The following is a 15,401-nucleotide window of genomic DNA, read 5'->3' on the forward strand; positions in this document are numbered from 1 at the left end:
TTTTGTACATGAGTGTCTCAGAAAATAACATTTTAAATGAATAAAAAATCATGTTCTGATCCTATTTAAGAGTATTTACATTAGTGTTTAAAGCTTTTCTTAGTTAAACAATGGTTAATTGTATGAGAATAAGTTTTTATTCACATTAAAATGTGAATCATATATATAAATTTTAGAAAGTATATATAATGTTCTGTCACACATTTAATACTAAAAGTTATTGAATCACATATATTTATTTAGCAAATTTTATCTTAAATATAATACTGGGGAGTGATCTGCCTCCTCGCCGTGCACACTTGTAACATATTTCTATGGCTAAAAAATCTATTACTACTGGCATGTGTTCTTACGCTTGACATGGATGATCATCACATTTTCCATTGAAATACTCTTTGTGAGATTATTGTTTCCAAGTGGCACTAAAAACCAAAGGGACAAATCATTTATTTTGTGATTTTTTTTTGTGTGATAAATCATTTGCATTACAAGTTATTTAAAATTTGTTATTCTTTTTACCTCTCATTAAGCAACATAAACAATTTTGATTAAACCTTTCTTGAAACATGAAGGATATTTCTTTGTAAGTAAAACTAAACAGCATTTGAATTATTTAAGTAGAATATAACTAAAACTCTCAAAATAAAATATAAACAAATAACTAAAACTTTCAACTGTTTTTAATTTAAAACACTTGAAACTAAAAAAAAATACACTTATAATTAACATACTTATTAGACATATGAATGAAACTAAATATATTTTGCTTTATGTAATGGCAAAATTAAAATGGAAGTCGATTGTTAGCCTGACAGCAATGAGCAACTCAAAGGTGTTTGAACTAGACATCGCCGATTAATATTCACTATGATGACTACTAAGCTGTGTACATAGAAATTTCTTTTTTTAAATTTTCCATTCTTAGAAAGTCTTTAAGCGGCAATTTGATTAAATTTGTTTATATTTTCATTATTTATCTATTTCAATGAAACTATTTTTTTTTAAAGAAAGAAAGTGAGAGAAGCTATTATTTAATTGGAGTAATTATTATTAAATATAGATAGCTTTATCATGACATATTCTAATACAATAATTTTGATGTTTTCTAATTAAAAAATACAAAAATTTTGATATTTAAAAAGGGAGACAGTGTTGCTTTATAAGTATTTTATCAAAATGGTATTTTATAATGCTTTTACCCCTGTATGATTTTGCATAGCTACCTAAGTTATGTTATAACCTATGCTAACACTTTAATGTGTGAACCTTTTCGTTTAACAATTTCGTTGATGTATAAAGTAGCAAGAATAAAACAAATTGAATAAATTTTCAAAACATAGTAGTAAACTTGACATTTAGTGATAATCGATGCACTTTTATTTATTTTATATAATGCCCAGGTCAATTGCAATAGAAATCATCATGATTGATACAGGTTCAATTCTAACAAAATAATATATAAGTCATCTCTGATAGAGTTAGCTATATAGGAAAAAAATTCAGGTAAAGAAGAGTCAATTACTATATAGAATATATAATACAATAAGTTTTACATTATTTCACTGATATCAACAGGGTGCTCTACAAATGGGGAGCTAAAATTTGTAAGTAAAACAGACACTATATCCTTAGAAGAGCAAATAACAGGTATGCATTTAGCATGTGATTTGCACATGCACGAGGCGTGCCTCTTACATGTAGTTTTTAAACAGTCACTCGTATATGTAAAACATTTGAATATAATGTTGGTTAATGAACTCACCGCTAAGCCTCATGGTCCTGAGATAGAGAAGCGGATTCATAAATTATAGTTTTTAAAGAAATATTTATCACCCAATACAAACTATAAGAAAAACTGCAAGAAATATTAGATTTTCACATGCTTATGTCAAAGCTGAGATAAGTTTTTACCTGAAATTATATGCATTGAAATAAGATAAGTGGCAATGAATTAAAAAAAGAAAAAAATAACCTTAACATATTATTTAAAAACAAGAAGAAGAAAAAAATAAAGCATTTAAGCAGGATATTTATTATATATTTTTCTCAAACCTCTTCTTTATGTACTTCATGGATATTCAACTAATTATTTAAATAATAATTTTCAAAGAAAAATTATTATTTCAACATAATTGGGTTATAAAATATTATATAGCTTAAATTCTGAAAGCAAGAATAGAAATTATTTTACAATAAACCTTTAATTATTAAATAAATTTCTTTACATTTTTGTCTTTCCCTCCTTTATTTACAATTGATGCATTATACTGGCTGGAAAGCATACAAATCCTACACTAAATTCAATGTTGTTTAATAGACAGTTTAGGACAAACATGCATAATGACTAGTAAATTTTAAGAAAATTTAAGGAAAACAAATCAATATAAACATACGCACCTTCATACTATGCTATAACCGTGTTGTGGAGTACCTTAAAGTCAGACTTAATTTTGAAAGAAGTCTTCATGAGTGTCCTTAAGGATTTGATGCGGCTTAGAAGGGGCAATAGGCGGAAAGATACTTGATATTAAATAAGAAACAAGTTTCCTCACTAAAGCCCCACTGAGCCATTCTGCATCCTTTGAAGATCCAATAGAATAATATTTTTCATTTCATCATGTCTTGCTTTAAATAATTCCATCTGCTTCTTCACAATTTCTTTTGAATTGCTTTCTCCATACAAAGTTGCATCCTAAATTGAAAGGAAACAAGTATGAGGGAGAATTATGAAACAGGCATTATACGTAATCTACTAAATAATGTCTGAAGTAAAAAATGATCAACTATTTCTAATATGAATCATAACAAACATTATCTTTAAGGGGAGAGCCTACTAACTTAAAAATAAGAATTTTTTTTTTATAAATATCATCAAAATCTAACTAAAACATTTGATACATAGAATAAATTAATTCTACTCTTAATAGACAAAATAATTAAATAATAATGTGTATTCGTGAAAATATCAGCAAAATCCTTATTGGAAGCTCTGCCACCCAGAAGTTCATTAATAAAAACAAATAAATTTTAATGTATATTAAAAATTTTTTGTTTATTATTTTGCTCTGTTTATGAAACAAGCATTATATTTTATCTACTTATTTATCTACTTAATTAATCTACTTAAGTAAAAAATAGAAAACTATTTTTAATATGAATCATAACATATTATTGTTAGAGAGAGCATGCTCAACCACATAATAAAAGACTTCTTTCACAAATATTAACAAAACCTAATTAAAACATTTGAAAATATTTAGTATATATGTTTAGAATAAATTAATTCTACTCTTAATAAACAAAATAATTAAATAATAATGAGTATTTGTGAAAATAACATCTAAATCCTCTGCCACCCAGAAGCTCAACCACACAAATCAAGACTACTTTCACAAATTTTATCAAAACCTGATTAAAACATTTTAAGAAGCTTAGTACATTTAAAGAAAATAACTAAGTTAAAAAACAAAAGAATTAAATAATAATGTGTGTTACTAAAAATATCAAAAAATCCATTCACTCAAAGCTGCCACCTGGAAGTTTATTTACAAAAACAAAGCAATTTAAACACTGTAGCAAATTTTTTGATCCCTATTTTGCCTTATTTATTATACAGGCATTATGCTTAATTAATATCTAATGCAAAAAACCAGAACTGTTTCTTATATGAATCAAAACAAACATCTGTAAGGAGAGGGCACAAACTAAAAAAACTAAAAAAACTGAAAAAACTAAAAAAAACTGAAAAAACTAAATAAACTAAAAAAACTAAATATTATTTAGTTTATTTAGTTTTTTTAGTTTATAAAAAACTAAAGTTTATTTAGTTTTTCAGTTTTTTTAAGTGTTTTTTTTAGTGTTTTTTTAGTGTTTTTTTTTTTGTTTTTTTTCTTCAGATTTTTAAAGTTTTTTTTTAGTTTTTTTAAGTTTTTTTAAAGTTTTTTTTTAGTTTTTTTTTTAGTTTTTTTAAAATTTTTATTTTATTTTATAACCGTCACAGAGCAGCCGACCCAATTTTATGGATTTACGACTGCTAATGTTCAACTCCGTTGCCTTATAATTTTGATCTCAATCCAGAAGACAAGGAAACTCCTGAATCGAGTATTGGGAGAAATTTTGCTTTGGTGGAGGACTTTTTGATGGAATTAACTAAAACTAAAAACACTAAATAAACTAAATAAACTAAAAAAACTAAATAAACTAAAAAAACTAAAAAAAACTAAATAAACTAAAAAAACTAAATATAGTTTTTTTAGTTTATTTAGTTTATCAAAAATACTTAGTTTTTTTAAGTTTTTTTAGTTTATTTAGATTAGTTTATTTAGTTTATTTAGCCTATTTAGCTTATTTAGTTTATTAAGTTTATTTAGTTTTTTAGTTTATTTAGTTTATAAAAAACTGAAGTTTATTTAGTTTATTAGTGTTTTTTTTAGTGTTTTTTTATTTTTTTTTTAGTTTTTTTAAGTTTTTTTAAAGTTTTTTTTTTAGTTTTTTTTTTAGTATTTTTTGAGCTTTTTTTTAATTTTTTTTTTATTTTATAACCGTCACAGAGCAGCCGACCCAATTTTATGGATTTACGACTGCTAATGTTCAACTCCGTTGCCTTGTAATTTTGATCTCAATCCAGAAGACAAGGGAACTCCTGGATCGAGTATTGGGAGAAATTTTGCTTTGGTGGAGGACTTTTTGATGGAATTAATACGCATTTGCACCCGCATGGAGAGGAAATCCACGAAAGCCAATTACGGTTAGCCTGACGGCTAGGGGACTCTATCCGTCAGCATACCCAAGATCCGTCTACTACTGAGGATATTTCACGTCAGCACTGCGGTCGGTGCAAGCCGGATGCAGGTTCGTATCGACCAACCATTGCTGAGATTCGAACCCGGCACACTTCATCGGAAAGAGATCGCTGAGCATCGAGAGTCATCCTGAGCATCGAGACTCATAACAGAATGTTTTTTATTTTATTTTATTTTATTTTCATTTTTAATTTTTAGTTTTTTTTTAAGTTTTTTTTAGTTTTTTTAGTTTTTATAGTTTTTATAGTTTAAAAACTTAAAAAAAAACACTAAAAAAACACTAAAAAACACTAAAAAGACACTAAAAAAAACACTAAAAAAACACAAAAAAACACTAAAAACAACACTGAAGAAAACACTAAATAAACTATATAAACTAAATAAACTAAATAAACTAAAAAAAATAAAAAAACTAAATAAACTAAATAAACTTAATAAACTAAATAAACTAAAAAAACTAAATAAACTAAATAGACTAAATAAACTAAATATAGTTTTTTTATTTTTTTTTAGTTTTTTTAGTTTATTTAGTTTATTGAGTTTATTTAGTTTTTTCAGTTTATTTAGTTTATTTAGTTTAGCTTATTTAGTTTATTTAGTTTTTTTATTTTATTTAGTTTATAAAAAACTAAAGTTTATTTAGTTTATTTAGTTTTTCAGTGTTTTTTTTAGTGTTTTCTTAAGTGTTTTTTTAGTGTTTTTTTTAGTGTTTTTTCTTGTTTTTTTTTTTAGTTTTTTAAGAGATGCTCTCGATGCTCAGCGATCTCTTTCCGATGAAGTGAGCCGGGTTCGAATCTCAGCAATGGTTGGTCGATACGAATCTGCATCCGGCTTGCACCGACCGCAGTGCTGACGTGAAATATCCTCAGTAGTAGACGGATCTCGGGTATGCTGACGGATAGAGTCCCCTAGCCGTCAGGCTAACCGTAGGTGGCTTTCGTGGATTTCCTCTCCATGCTATATTTAGTTTATTTAGTTTTTCAGTGTTTTTTTAGTGTTAAACTGTAATGTATCAAAATAATTTTTTTTTCTTCATTAGAGTAATAAAACTAATAACATGTTTATCATTAATAGTCTATTAATACTAATATAGGAGGGAGGATAAATAGTGATTTTATGTCTCAGCTTGATTAAACAATTTTTAAAAAGCTTTTGAGCCAATCACTTGAATGCTCCTTAATTCTTAGAATTTAAATTCTTATTTGCCATTCAATTCAATTCAATGATCTTCATACAGTTGGTGCTAAAACATTAATTTCTAAATAAATAAATTTATCAATATATGGGAAACTAAACAGCCAATTGCATTTAATGTAAAAGAAAAAAAATTGGTAAAAAAGTGAAAAATGAAACCAAAAAATAGGAGGCAAATTTAAATATCTAGAAAATGGGGAGGGGTTTAAAAAGGTTCCTAAAATTCGGTAGTCAAAATTGAATTGAATGCTGGGCTTAACGGCACAATGACTTTAATTGTGGCATATATAATCGGCAAAATTATGAAAAATGAACTGTTATTTCTGAAACTGAAAAAATAAATTTCGAATTCCCCATACAATAACATTCTGAATATAGCATTTTACTATATTAAATTTAAACCTTACTTTAAGCTCTCCACTCAATTCTGGCAAAGCTTTCAATTTACTTTCATCCTCTATAAAAGAAAAGAAAAGAGAAAATTAAAGTTATGCAATATAAAAATCAATAGAAAAAGTGAATCAATGACATATAATTAAATAAAAAATAAAATAAGCTATAATTACAGGTTACTACAATAAATGCATAAAATATATTTGATCAAGGTTTTGCTTTAAAAAGAAATGTGGATTTGATTAAATTAAAAATGAGAAGTAAGAATATTTAAGTATGATTTTTGATCAGGTGCAGATAAATACTATGATTTATTTATAAGTATATAGTTATCTTTAAGTAAGTAAGATTTAAATAGATAAGTAAGATTTACTGATAAGAATATTACTTTGGTTATTTTATTTTTTGTGAATATCAATGTATGAGAATTGTAAACATTACCAACAAAGTAACATGAGCCATAAGTATATAGTTGTTCATTAGGTACATCCTTAGTACTAAATATAATATCTATGTAATCTCAAATAGTAAATTGCTATGAGAAATTTTCAAGTGAAAATAAATTCTGATTTTTCAATTCGCAATGACTAATTATTAAACTTACTTGCAACAGGATCTTAGAGCATTGATACATAAGAGCGGTAAGTATTCATAACAGCAACAGGATCATTAATGGATGCTGATACACTCATTACTGGTATCCTTGCCATGTTTAAGGACTCCGGAAAAAGCTATTCAATGATAAAACTCACCTCCAGTTTTAACAATTCTATAAAAAAAATTTAAATAATTTTAAGAATTTGCATAAATTGTAAGGACTGTAATTATTCACAGGCAAAATTAGTAAACATGCATTAGAAATTTTTAAAAAAAAACAGAGATTATTCTGTTTTATAAGAACAAGAAATGTTATATTAGCTTTCACTTAATGCCACTTAAAGCTTCAGTTTCTAGCTGAGTTATATTCTATAAAATAATATAAATACAGTTGAAGCTCAATATAATGACTCAGCTGGTCCAAACAAAAGCGAAAGAGATAACATGTGTTTGCTATATCGTGTTTATACCTATGTAGTGGACATATTTACTAATATTTTACACTAGATACCTTTTTAAAAAAGTAGAGTTTCAGTTATTTTGAGATTTCGAATCCAAAATCAAAACAATATATGACTACAAACTCATATTGCTTTAGGAACTGTAGATTTAATTTTTGCCTTTTACATGCTTACACTTTCAGATCTGGTCATTTTAAGATAATTTGATAAGAATAGGTAATCGTGGTGAGTTTGTTTTTATAATGTTTAGTACAACACATGCTGAAACTTTAGACAAAACAAATATGTTAATTAGTTCAATGGCACTTTTAATGGATAACAAAAAAAAATTGCAACTTTATTATCATTGTGTTACAAATTAAAACATTCTGATGCAAGCCAGTGAATTAAATTTGTAAGTTTTGTTATTCGCCAAAACGAAACGAACTTTAATTGTTTTAAATTTATTTTAAGTTAGAAGAATGAAGAGATCTCAAACAGTAAATAATGAATTTGAAGGCAAAAAGAAGACTTTAAAAAATAATTAGCTTAATGACACCGTTGGAGAGATAACCAAGTAAATAAATTTCTACAATAAAAAATTAAAATAAGTCTTTACATTCACATGGTCAAATCATCAAATTCGTTTTGGAAATTAAAATAGACTTTCGATTCATTCAATTTCATTAAACTTTCTTAAGCTTAGACAAAATATTTTTTTAAGCTAAAATTTTTTATTTTATAATATTTAGACACAGTATTTATTGTTTAGGCCTTTATTGTGAGTACACAAACATATAATTTTATTATGTTATTATGTTTATAATCTATGTATAAACATATATTGTGTAAATAATTTATGTATGCAGCTAACCACTGTAGGTGCATAATCCTTTACCCTTAAAAATTTTTTGATTATTTATATACATTTTTATTTAAAGCATAAAACACTAATGAAAATAATTACGAAACGAAATTACAAAATAACGAAAGAAACAGTTATTTTTTTTAAAAAGAAGAAGAAAATAAGCAACACCTATATGGAAATAAGATATCAGAAGATTGTTAAGATGTTCGCAGACCCCTCTTCCATGCAGTGATATTGCAATTCAGTGGAGCTGTGACTGAGTTCGTGCAGAGGTACCACATTTGCTGCCTGAAGCAAGTAGCGTAAAGACGTTTTAAAACATAAAGCTTAGCTCAATCCTTGTTTTTTTTCAACTCATTATTAGTATAGCCAGTTGTCATTGTCTAGATGATGCCACAAGATGTTCCATAGTTGGAAGACTCAAGGCAGGCCAATCAAAGGCTACTTGTTGTAGGGAACTCAAGAGTTTCGAGAATTGTGCATTCCTTCGACTGTGATTCACAAAAAAAGACCACCTCACATGGTGCTGAGAACATACTTAGGGGGTAGGTTCTCATTAGTGACAAGTCTAGATTTAGTCAACAACTTAGAAAAGCACATGTATAAATTAGTGACTTTTCACTTGCACCCAGTAAAGCGAAAAGTACCGTTAGTTATACTCCAACAGCCATCAATTTGGTTAAACTTAATTTGTTTACTCTCATATAAGATTTATCAATTATGTAATATTTTCACACAGATTAACTAAGAAAACAGAATTTTATTTATAATTATTAGTTAAGTTTCTATATAGTAATAATGAAGGGAATATTTCCATATCGTGATCTGTCATGCCGGCTATAATCACCAAGGTAGCAAATTTATTTTAAACTAAAAGAAATAAACAAGTAGAAGCTTGTCTGAGGATGGCTATGAGTAATATCCTTTTAGTAGGCCCCCTTTTATAAAATTTTTTAGTTTCGTGAGGGCCATTGCCTGAAAGCTGCCAAAGCTTGGAATTTGTTTGGCTATAGATCACGATACAGAAATCTTCCAACAATGAGCTTCTTGATACAGCAAGGTATAATAAACTTACTGCAATAAGTGATTAAGGTAATAAAAGTTTAATAGGGTTGAAAAAAAATAGCAGGGGTCTGTCTAGGTTTTTCTGAGAGGTACCTATTTTGTGAAGATTTAGATATAAATTGTGAAAATTAAAAATTATATTAAAAAATCAACACAAAAATATGGATTTATCGCTTCTTACGGGATACAAAAATAAAATTTTAAGAAAAAGTATGCCTAAAGTTGAATTTGTGAAGGTACCTCTAAACGGTACTTAGTAAATTTGGCCTGGACAGACCCCTGACTAAGGTTAACCAATTTTAAAAAGGAAGGGGAAAAAAGGAATTAAAAAGATTATAGAAAAACAGTCATTGCAGCAACTTAGACTCATTGAAATTGTATAATTATAAAGATAAAGCAACTGCATTTATACCAGCACAGGGTTTGATAAACTTCCACGGCCCAAATGTAAAAAAATGCTACACAAAATTAATTTCTTCGAAAAATATCATTAGCATTTAGAAGTAAAATGCAAAATTGCTGAGCTTTTAAATAAATAATTCTAAACATGATTATGTTGAAAAATTAAAAAAACGTTATTGCGCTTATTATTATGAGAAATAAAAATAAAAAAGAACTCACACCATTCTTTAATTAACATTGACTAATGCTGATGCACATACAGGAATATTTCAAACTATTTCATTAAATAATCAAGGGTATGCTAACGCGAAATGTTCAACCAAGTCTGTTGTTTGTTTACGAACAGATTTCATGATTATGTAAAGGATCCGGTTGCCCATTTCTGCAAATGTTATTGACCAGTTCAAATGGAAATACTAAATTTGTTGTTGTTGCTCATTTACGTCGCACTAGAGCTGCACAATGGGCTATTGGCGACGGTCAGGGAGACATCCCTGAGAATGATCCGAAGGCATGCCATCACAATTTTGATCCTCTGCAGAGGGGATGGCTCCCCCGCTTCGGTAGCCCGACGACCTGCCGCGAAGTCGAGCACTTTACGGTAGAACAGTTTAACGAGGACCAAATCCTCACACCCTCGGTCCCTACGCAGGCTGATCCAAATGCACACTGACCGTAGCCAGTGATGCTTGACTTCGATGATCTGCTGGGAACCGTGTCTTAACGATCAGTCCACTGCGGGACATAAATTTGTAGCAAGCCATTGTCACTACATGCAAAAATGAATCTCATAATTTTCACCAATATCATGCGAAAGAAAATCTGATTCGCACACAGTGTTGCGGCGGCGAACAACTGAATCACCTACACGAATTCCGAGCTTCGTGGTTCCACATTGTTCTTCACTCTTTATCTGCACGAACTTATTGCTTCTTGGCTCCTTGTTGGTTCGGGTTGCTTACGGCAGCATTGCTGTAAAATATTATTCACACTGAATACGAAAAATTCGAAAATGTGAATGGCTCAAATTTTAAAGTCATCTGCGGTGACCAGCTTTGCATCGTGGTTCAACGCTTCCTCTGATTTCTCAGCATTAGAATTTTATTGTTGTTGTTGTAGTTCATTTACGTCGCACTAGAGCTGCACAATGGGCTATTTATTTATTTATATTTATAACAGTCGTTGAAAAGCCGACCCAATTCTTTTGGGTTTACGACTACTAATGCTCAACTCCGTAACCTTGTAATTTTAAACCAATCCAGAAGACAAGGAAACTCCTGGATTAGTACTCCCAGAGGTACGATTTGTCGTGGGAACATGGAGGACTTTGAGACTCGACAGATTTAACGTGCAGCAGTCACCATTTACTACACCGGGAGTCTTCGGCCGGTGAGGATCGAACCTACGACGTCTTGGACATGGCTCCAGTGCCCTACCAAACAGGCTATCCCGGCCTACGGAATGGGCTATTGGCGACGGTCTGGGAAACATCCCTGAAGATGATCCGAAGACATGCCATCACAATTTTGATCATGGATATTGCTCGAAAAATTCATTCAGCGTTGTTTAAAAAATTATTAATAGCATTTCAAAGTAATTTGAAACATTAGGTAATTAATTTTTAATGAGATTTATTAATATAAAGTATTAAGTTTCCCGAGAGTTAGTTTTTGAGAAAAAGTGAAAATGACTTCTCCCATAGACTATCATAGATGTAGATTATTGCTTACAAAGATGCAAACAGTCTTAAATCTACTAATAGAGACAGCCTCATTGAAATGTATAGTTTGTCTGTGGTAAGAACTTCCCCCACCACATATTCTGAGGCTGTCTGCTGCTATGGAAACAAGAATAGAGCATTTCAGGGAGAGTACGAACGCACACAGTTCTAACACTGTAGAACGAAGAAAAAGATTCTTTTCTTTCTCAAATCCGAGCTAAAACCTGTCTTATATAATGACCCCACATTCCTACTTGAAATAATTATACCTCGTTACCATAGTCACCGTCACGGGTCCAGACAAATGGCTTGGGGAGTAGGGGAGAGTGGGGTCAATTGTAACATTTTTTACTTAACTATTTTTAACTAACAAAAATCCAATATATTATTAGTATTAATTGACAGACGAGTAAAGTAGTCTATCTCTACTAGAAAAAAAAACCTTATTTTAAATGTTATTACATTAGTTATTAACAATTTTTGACAGTCGTGCACTTGTTACAATTGTCCCCACTTACGGGGTCAATTGTAACAGTTCATAAATTCAACTAAAGCATAGTTAATTATACGTATTATCATAGTTGTAATATACTTTTTTATTGATCAAAATAGTAGTGATATTTTAGGACTAAAAATAATAATGAGCAGAGACCTAAAGGGTTAAACTTTTAACTTTAAAGGGTTAAAAATTTTAATTTATGCTGTGAAAGGTGACAAATAAAATAATGCACACGCAACATAATATAAATGATATAGGAGACTATTGGTGGTTCTTAAAGAGTTAAGTAATGGTTTGTAAACATAAGATTATTTATTTTCAGGTGTTACAATCGTCCCTTTACTTATTGTTACAATCGTCCTCAAGACATCATTTCAGCTTCATTTGTTATAAACAATGCTAGTTAATTAACAAAACTAATCTTTTATTTTATTTTTTTTGAAATGTAAATTAAGGTGTCCACTTACATATTCGGTTAATAGTTTTTATTTGTTTAAACAAAATTACTTTGTTACAATATAATATTCTAATACCAAAAAAAGTACTTACGTAGCATGAAAATATCTTTTCTGATGCAACTCTTTCAAAAGTACATAAAAATGGTTGCCAGGAAGGGATTTATTAAATACACATGTAGATTTATTAAATACACCTTGTGCGCCACCTAGGAACCAAATCTAGAACCCGACACTCGAAATATTTACTCTGTTACAATCGTACCCTGTTACAATTGACCCCACTCTCCCCTACTTACTTTAGACAAACTATAAAGAATTTGTTTTCCGGAAACTTTTGAAGTTTTTCGGAAGTTAAAGCCGTTCTTATAATTTATATATTTCAGTTAACGGGTCACAAAAAAAAAGGCTTCACGGGCCTGATGCAGCCCACGGGCCGCCAGTTAACCACTGCTCTAAGACATTCTGAATGGCATTTTCTTTTCAGCTGTCATTTTTAAATGTGTTTTTCGATATTTTGAATACATAAATTCCTTTTCGGGAAATGGTGAATAGTGCGTAAAAAAGGAAAAATCCCGGAAAATTAATGTATTTATATTATTTTATATTTTTGCAATATATTCGATAGTTTAGCATGCGAAAGGTGTTTCTTATATAAAAACAAGTGTATTTCTTTGTTAAAGAACAATCTACAGTTCAGATATAAAAGGTTTTGGGCCCATTGTGGGTCTCCTAATTGCTCTTTAAAAATTTCCATTGGTACGATTATTTGGCCAATGGTTCTTTATTTTCTGTTCGAGATTGAACTTTATAGCTTAATATTAAAGGCAATTACATGGTTTTCAAGTTTGCGAGCATACCCGGTCCGTTTGGGTCCCTTTTTCGGCAATTATATGCATTATTCGCATCTTTAACAAAGAAAGATACTTGTTTTATATGTAGAACGCATTTTATTCAAGCTAAAATATCGAATATATTGAAAAAATAATATAAAATAAAATAAATAAATAATCCGCGGTTTTTCCTTTCTTTTACACATCATTAGCTATTTCCCGAATAATAAAAAAAATATTTTTTATGTAGAGAACCCTTTAAAATATCGAAAAATACATTAAAAAATAACATAATTTTTTAAAAAAAATTAAAAATTCAGCGCTACACGAATTCGAACCCGTGACACTCCGCTCAACGAATTTTACTCCCTCAAAGCCCTACTGACCATGACCCACCATACACGGTGTTCCCACGGATAATTAGCTTAAAGAACCCTCTCCCGGCCACTTACATAAAAAGGTTTTGGGTTCATTGTGGATCCCCTAATTGCCCTATAAAAATTTCCATTAATACGATTATTCGGCCTATGGTTCTCTATTTTCGGTCCGAGATGGAACATTATAGCTTAATATTAAAGGAAGTTACATGGTTTTGAAGTTTGCGAGCAGACCGGTCCGTTTGGGTCCCTTTTTTTATTTCGGCCATTATATACATTATTCGCATCTTCAACAAAGAGACAGCATCTAGATAATTTATTTTATTTTAACTTCTTTTTCAATATATTCTATATTTTAGAGTGAATAAAATGCGTTTTACATATAAAAACGGTTATCTTTCTTTGTTAAAGATGCAAGTATTGTATATAAAATCCGAAAAGGGGACCGAAGTGTACTGGATTGGTATGCACACGTCAAAACCACGTAATTCCCTTTAATATTAAGCTAAAATTTTTAAACTCTGCTCGAAAGTTTGGTACCATGGGCCGAACAATCGTACCAAAGGAAATTTTTTATATAGCAATTAGGGGCCCACAATGGGGCAAAAACCTTATTAGTTGACTAACCGGGAGGCATGTAAACTCTATTTACACATATAGTATCCCCAAGAGATTTTGATCGCGCTGATTGGCTTTCTCGGCATTGGCTTCTGTGACGCCTTTTTGAGCTCCTCCCCAATAACATTTCTCCATAGTTTGTCCCCAAAATGTAAATCAATCATAAATCAGTTCCAGTATATTTCTCATACTAATTTTATGACAAATGTTAAAGTTTTGTCCAAAAAATTAAACAGAGTTATTAATTGTATTTTAATAATAACACATTTATTTAAATCTAATTTGCTTTAAATTTTATTCTAATATTTTTTAATATTAATGCTATGAATTTTAGGTGAATGCAAGGTGAACTATCATGTTTTGGTAAAACATCAAATTAGTATAATAATATTTATTAAACATAAATTAAAGTTTCATTAGTTAGCTTTTATGTAATATATATATATATATATATAAGAATTGATTAATATTCAAATTGAATAGCATTGTGAATATCCTTATGCACTTAGAAATTAAAATCTCTTACTTAAATTTATTAAGTATGATTGCAGAACCACTCAGTTAAGTTTGAAATTATTATATGAGATTTTAAAATGCATATGAATAAATTTTTAAAATTATGTTTGAAAAAGATCTCATCATATCTTAGAGGATGATATTCTAAAATGTTAAAAAAATGTAAAAATTGTAGAATTTTTTGAAGAACTCCTTTCACATTTCTCCTGCGCCACTTTCATAAACGCACTGCACTGTGGGGACAAACAAATAATTTCCTGCACTTAAATAATAAAAAAATATCTATACAATCCAATAGAAATGTACTAGAATTAAAAGAGGGAATATTTTGTAAATTTATTCTTTAATTACTCATGGTATTAATTTAATGGAGAATTCATAATCATTTACTTTTATTTTGATGGGAATTATGCAATCAAAAATTAATAAAATAAACATCTTAAAAGACAATTGCTTGATTTCTTAAATGTCAATTAATAGTTTTTCGGTATTATAAAACATTTAACAAAAAAGAAAAATAAGAAAAGAAACATTAAAAATAAGTTATAAATAGGTAGGCATAATGCATATCTATTAGTTTTAATTTATAATAATAGATGGCGCCACTAATAAATCTTAAATT

General features: G+C 29.1%; 1 long non-coding RNA gene across 1 annotated transcript; it reads right to left on the reverse strand.

Moving 5' to 3' along the window:
• Nucleotides 1–6,382: 6,382 nt before the first annotated feature.
• On the reverse strand, nucleotides 6,383–10,214 carry LOC147816682 (uncharacterized). The gene is made up of 3 exons (XR_015428737.1): nucleotides 9,981–10,214; nucleotides 6,994–7,158; nucleotides 6,383–6,453 (listed from the first exon to the last, which is right to left on the reverse strand). It is a non-coding gene; the product is annotated as an uncharacterized LOC147816682 (long non-coding RNA).
• Nucleotides 10,215–15,401: the final 5,187 nt, after the last annotated feature.

The sequence above is a fragment of the Parasteatoda tepidariorum genome, chromosome 1 (assembly GCF_982258835.1).
Source record: "Parasteatoda tepidariorum strain Cologne lab strain chromosome 1, Ptep-v5.0, whole genome shotgun sequence".
Taxonomy (NCBI): Eukaryota; Metazoa; Arthropoda; class Arachnida; order Araneae; family Theridiidae; genus Parasteatoda; species Parasteatoda tepidariorum.